General features: G+C 45.3%; 1 protein-coding gene across 1 annotated transcript in view; it reads left to right on the top strand.

Moving 5' to 3' along the window:
• Window positions 1-4412: 4412 nt before the first annotated feature.
• Window positions 4413-6559, top strand: part of CYFIP1 (cytoplasmic FMR1 interacting protein 1) — a 93685-nt gene continuing 91538 nt past the window's right edge. The window contains 1 exon segment of the mRNA XM_067742330.1: window positions 4413-4517. The gene's annotated coding sequence lies outside the window, so the exon portion shown is untranslated.

Genomic DNA, 6559 nt, shown 5'->3' with positions numbered 1-6559 from the left:
TTGTGTATGATGTGGGCAAAGGGGTCAGTTTTTTCCACATAGTTATGCAATTACTTAGCACCATTAAAAAAAGACTTCCCTTTCTCCATTGAATTACTTTGGCATCTTTATTAAAAATCAACTGACTGTAGAGGTGTGGGCTTATCTTAGTCTGTTTGGGCTGCTATAACAGAATACCATAGACTGGGTGGCTTATAAACTATAGAAATTTATTTCTCACAGAGCCTGGAGGCTGGGAAGTCCAAGAGCAAGGTGCTGGCAGATTTGGTGTCTAGTGAGAGCCCAGTTCCTGCTTCATGGACCTGTAACCTCACATAGTGGAAGAGATGAAGGCTCTCTCTGGAGTCTCTTTTCTATGTGCTCTAGTCCCATTTGTGAGGGCTCTATTCTCATTACCTAATCACCTTCCAGAGCCCCCACTTCTAAATACCAACCCATTGGGGGTTAGGTTTCCACACGTGAATTTTGGGAAGACACAAACATTCAGTCTATAGCAGGGATTATTTCTTACTATTCTGTTCCATTGATTTATTTGTGCATCCTTAGCCAAGACTATGCTATTTTAATTACTGTGGCTTTGTAAAATTGGTATTACTTCTTCCTTAAATGTTTTATAGAATTCACCAGTGAAGCTATATAACCTTGGAGATTTTCTTTATAGGACGGTTTTAAATTACAGATTCAACTTTTTTCTTCTACCAATATAGGACTATTCAGATTTTCGATTTTTTTCTTGTGTCATTTTTGGAAAGTCATATTTTTCAGGAAATCTATTTCTTCTGAATAAGTACATTTATTGCTATGAAGTTATTCATACAATACTTTTTATACCCTTTTATTTTGGTAAGAAACTATTGGTATCACCCTTTTTATTTCTATTGTTGGTAATTTATGTTTTTCTAAAAACAGTTTTGCTAGGGTGTAACAATTCTATTACTTTTTTTAAAAAGCCAGTGTTTGCGGGGAGCGAGGGATTCTCTTTCTATTTTTCTTTTTTTTGAAGTATAGTTGATTTACAATATTATGTTAGTTTCAGGTGTACAGCAAAGTGATTGAGTTATCTATCTCTCTCTATATATATTCTTTTTCAGATTTTTTTCCCTTATAGGTTATTGTAAGATATTGAATATAGTTCCCTGTGCTATACAGTAAGTCCTTGTTGTTTATCTATTTTATATGTAGTAGTGTGTATCTGTTGATTCCAAACTCCTAATTTATTCCTGGGGGAAGGGGTGGATTTTCTTATTTGTTCATCTGTTTTCTAGTTCATTAACCTCTGGGTTTTTTTTAATATTTATTTATTTAGGCTGCACTGGGTCTTAGTTGCGGCATGCGGGATCTTCGTTGCGGCACGTGAACTCTTAGTTGCAGCATGCGGGCTTCTTAGTTGTGGCATGTGAACTCTTAGTTGCAGCATGCGTGTGGGATCTAGTTCCTTGACCAGGGATCGAACCTAGGCCCCCTGCATTGGGAGAACAGAGTCTTATCCACTGGACCACCAGGGAAGTCCCTGACCTCTGTTCTTATCTTTATTATTTCTTCACTTGTACTTTCTTGGATTTAATTTGCTTCTGTTTTTCTAACGTTTTTGAGGTAGAAGTTTAGATAATTGATTTTAAACTTTTCCTGTCTCTGCTATATGTATTTGGTGTACTAACTTTCTCTTTGAGCCTTCCTTTAGCTGCATCTCACTAATTTTGATGTTATTTTTTCATTATTTCATTAGTTCAACATATTTTCCAGTTTCCATTGTGATTTCTTCTTTGATCAAAGGAATATTTAGATGTGCATTATTTAGTTCTCTAATATTTGGGCATTTAAAAAGTTATCTTTTGTTACTTCAGTTCAATTTCGTGGTGATCAGAGAAAGTTCTGTATGATTTCAACCCTTTGAAATCTATTGAGACTTGTTTTACTTCCTAACATATGTTATATTTTGTGCATGATATTTGAAAAATTTAATTCTTCTCAGTAATACCTTGAGGATTCAGTATAAAGATTTTAAACATCTTTCATCAAATACAACGTATTCTGTATTTTGTTTTGTGAGGGTTAAGGGCAAATAGGTCAATTGCTTTTAACTTTTTTCTGCATCTTTACTTATTTTGGTGTCTGCCTGTTCTATCGATTACTAAGAGAGGGGTGTTCAATCTCTAATTATGACTGTGCATTTGCCTATTTCTTCTTCTGGTTCTATCAATTTTTGCAAAGTATTTCAAAGCTTATTTGGTTGTATACACACTAAAAATTGTCACTTTTTTCTGAATTAATTGACCCATTTATGTTTACCAAATGTCCCTTTTAATTTCTGGTCACACTCCTTGTCTTGAGGTCTACTTTGAATATTTATTTATTTATTCATTTATTTATTTATTTGGCTGCACCGTGTCTCAGTTGCGGCTCACAAGGATTTTCCTTGTGGCATGCGGGATCTTTAGTTTTGGCATGCGAACTCTTAGTTGTGGCATGTGGGATCTAGTTCCCTGACCAGGGATCAAACCCGCCCCCCTGCACTGGGAGTGCAGAGTCTTAGCCACTGGACCTCCAGGGAAGTCCCTTGAGATATACTTTGATATTAATATAGTCACCCCAACTTTCTCATGATTGGCATAGGCATGGTAGATGTTTTTTCATCTTTTAAAATTTCAACCACTTCGTGTCCTTATATTTAAAGTATGTCTCTTTTAAACAGCCTTATATTTAGGTTTTGTTTTTATCCAATGTGACAATTTCTTTGGAGTGTTTAGTTCATTTACATTTAATGTAATTACTAATATGGTTGGATTTAGCCTAACAGCTTGCTTTTCATTACTGTTTGTCCTGTGTGCTTTTTGCTCCTCCTTTGCTGCTTTCTTCAGATTTATATCTTAGCATTCCATTTTATTTCCTCTCTTGGATTTTTTTTTTTTTTTTTTTTTTTGGCTGTGTTGGGTCTTGCTTGCTTGTCCATGGGCTTTCTCTAGTTGCCCCGAGTGGGGGCTACTCTTCGTTACAGTGCGCAAGCTTTTCACTGCGGTGGCTTCTCTTGTTCTCTTGCGGTGGGCTCTAGGCGCGTGGGCTTCAGTATCTGTGACTCGAGGGCTCTAGAGCGCAGGCTGAGTAGTTGTGGTGCATGGGCTTAGTTGCTCTACAGCATGTGGGATCTTCCCGGCTCAGGGCTCGAACCTGTGTCCCCTGCATTGGCAGGCGGATTCTTAACCACTGCGCCACCAGGGAAGCCCGGATATTTTTTAATTGCTTATTTTTATTAATTGCTCTAGGGATTATGATATTTAAAAATTATCATAATATACCTTGAATTTGTATTTCAGCACTTCATCTACAGTATAAAAAAAACAGGAAAACAAACAAAAATAAACAAAAAACCCCAACCCTTCGGAATCTAACTTTGAGACTCAGCCCTGGGCAGAGAGATGCAATATTTCTGCTGATTGAAAATGTGTGGGCTGGCTGGGAACCAGAAAGTCACTAAAAACCCATGTTTTGCAGGAGTGTGAGGGACCTCCAGGAGCTTCTAGAAAAAGTGGTCTCTGAATATTTAGACAACTGATAGATTCTGGTTTAGTCAGGATCCATTTTCTGCAACTTTTTGAATCATCTGGGGGACAGCCAGGAGGTAATCAAACTTCTTGTGATTTTCAGTACCCGCTGCCCATCTTTATTGCTCTCCCTTACAACTCGGCGGGGGGCGGGGAGAGTGTAGTTTAGGGAAATTTTTCTCCTAAGCATGTTTGTGACAAGCTCACTCCACTCGGCGATTCCATAAGACGTGTTATTTGGCCTCTCAAGATTGTGTTTTGGGGCTAGTTCGTCAAGACTTCTTGTCAGCCATTCCCACAAGCCTGCGCACGCCCTTGCCCCCGGCTCAGAGGGGAGATGCGATCACTGCAGGGGCCATACCGGGTCATTTTCTCCCAGCTGGCTCGGTTCCGGCGGCGTGTCCCAGTCGCACCCGTCTCCAGCCCGCGGAGCGCAGGTGTGCGCACCTCCTCCCTGGCTGTGGGGCGCCAGGCCAGTCCGCCTGGGTGGCCCCCCAAGTCCTTTCTGCAGCTCATCTCACCCGCCGCCCTGACCCTGTGGAGCCCCGGGACAGGGTGCGCACCCCCCGCTCTTTTTACGGCCCAAAGCGGGCAGCTTCCACGGGGAAGCGCCCCCCCTCCCACTGCCCCCGTGGTCCCAGGTAGAGCTGAGGTCGCCGAAGCCGGCAGGTGGCCCTGGAGGCTCTCTCCCTGGGGAGCATTTTGTGCGGCCGGAGAGGAGCGCGGCCCGGCATACTGCCGGACTGCGGAGTCGGGGGAGGGAGCTAGGCATGGAGGAGCGGATGGACTGGGCTGGAGAAGGAGCGCGGAGGGAGGAGCGCTGGGAGGAAGGGGCCGAGCCGGGAGAGCCCCCGCCCCGGGAGGAAGGGGAGGAGGCCGGGTGTTTCCTGGAGCATTCCCGACCCGCCTCGGTGACTCATTCGGCCGGGAGACTCCCAGGGCCCGCCCGGGACCCCAGAGCCGCCGCCGCGGACCAAGGTGAGGAACGCTGCCGCTTCCGCCCCACCCCGCCGCCCAGGTGGGATCGGGACCTCGCTCGAAACCCGGCCGGGAGGGAGCTGGAAGGCGGCGGTGCCGGGCCGGGGCCCCGCGAGCGGCCGGGACTTGGACCTCGGCCGCGCGGCCTCCCCGGCTGCGCCGCCTCCCAGGATGGCCCTGGCCACCGCGCTCCGGCCCGGGAGTCGCGGACCCCTGCCCCAGCGCCCCCGGCACGTGGCGAAACTCCAGTGGGGACGGGGTACATTGGGGTTTTCCAGTTATTGTTGGAAAGCAAGGAGCAGGCGGTTTACGCTGAGGTCGTGCTTTGTGCCCCTCTCTGAGGGAAGGAGGGAGACTCTGGCCGAGCGAGACCATTTTGCAGATTCTTGGAGAGAGGAGTTTGGGGGCTTTGTTAAGGAGCCGAGATTGTTACTTGGGCAGCGCGGTTCAGTATAGCCAGACTAAATTGTCTATTTCAAGCCTGAAATGCGTGCTCCTAATTCTCAGCGCTTGGTGGGCGGGAGAAAAGGGCGGAAGAGTAATTTGGCAATGGGGCTTAAGGAGCGTTTTCTAAGCCGAGAGAGGTGTCCGGACCACGTCCACTCTAGTGTCAGGTCTGAACGGCAGGATAGCGTTGCTTATGAAGCCCCGTGTTGGACAGTCTGCGCTTCTGTGGGAGACCTGGGAGTTTCCCTTTACAGGAGAGGAGGGTGCTGTGCGCCTCGCCGCACAGTGCTTGGCCGAAGCTGGTGAGCCGGGTGGTATTTCTTGGCCGTTATCGACGTGATTCCGTCAATGATCCGTGATTGAATCAGCAGTGATTCCCCTTGCCTAGCTCAGGTTGCTGTTCTTGACAGCTCACCAGCGGCTGCAGCGGCTCTGGGCTCGTGCTGGAAGATCCTGCCTGGGCCGCTCGGCTGGGGCGCCGGCCTGTGACGGTGCGCGCCGGTGCCTGCCGTCCCTTCTCCCTGAAGGCCCTTCGAGGTTTTCCGAGTAAAGCGCAGATCTACACGCACGGAGCTCGAAGAAAACATTCAGGGCCACGGCAGGTTTGCGTTTGTGGGAATTCAGTTAGGAAGGTGGTGCCAACGCTGCCTTCGCGCAGCGGCATCATCTCTGTGCCAGAGGCGAACCAGGGGAATGTGGTGGCAGACATTTCCTGTATTAATACATACATTTGTGTGCTCATAGGTCGCCCAAAGAAGAGTTACCCCCCAAGTGTTTTTGTTTTGTATGTGTGTTTACTTAAATTTATTTTTAAGTTTACACATAGTAAGATTCACTTTGTGGGGTACAGTTCAGTGAGTTTTAACAAATGCTTAGTGTAGTGTGACTCCCACCACAGTCAAGATACAGAACAGTTTTATCACCCCGCTGAACTCCTTCTTCCTGTCCCTTTGTAGGCACCCCCATTCCCAACTCCTGACCCCTGATCTGTTCTCCATTCCTACAGTTTTGCTTTTTCCAGAATGTCATATGTAGTTTTTGAGTCTGGTTAGTTCACTTAGCATAATGCGTTTGCGATTCATCCATACTCTAGTTTGTCCCTGGGGTAAAGACATTAAAGTTTAGAACTTGTACCACTAGGGTACAACCTGAGCCATTCAAATAACACTTTTGAGTCATGAGAAAAATTACAGAACTTCAGCTTTTTAAAAAATTCAAACAGTACTCAGCTACATATACTAAAAGTGAACTTCCCTCAGTACTTCTATCTTGGTAGGTAGCCTTTTCTGTGCATACACATAGGTTTTGTTTGTGTGTGTTCTTTTTGTAACATAATGAGAGACTGCATGTAGCATCATACCTTTTCACTTAATGATCTCGGATTATTTAAAGATGTTGGAAATCTTAACACGTTGGCACATACAGTATATATACACATGGATAGCCTTCATTCCTTTTAATGGCTGTATATAGTGTAGCTGCATTACAATTTATTTAATCAACCACCTGTTAATTGACATTGTTATTTTACGTTTGTCACCCCCATAGTCAATGCTTGTGTGTATATCTTTATGTATATACTCAAGTTTATCGTT

Source organism: Pseudorca crassidens, chromosome 6 (assembly GCF_039906515.1).
Source record: "Pseudorca crassidens isolate mPseCra1 chromosome 6, mPseCra1.hap1, whole genome shotgun sequence".
Classification (NCBI taxonomy): Eukaryota; Metazoa; Chordata; class Mammalia; order Artiodactyla; family Delphinidae; genus Pseudorca; species Pseudorca crassidens.
This window is presented reverse-complemented; position numbering and strand designations above follow the sequence as displayed.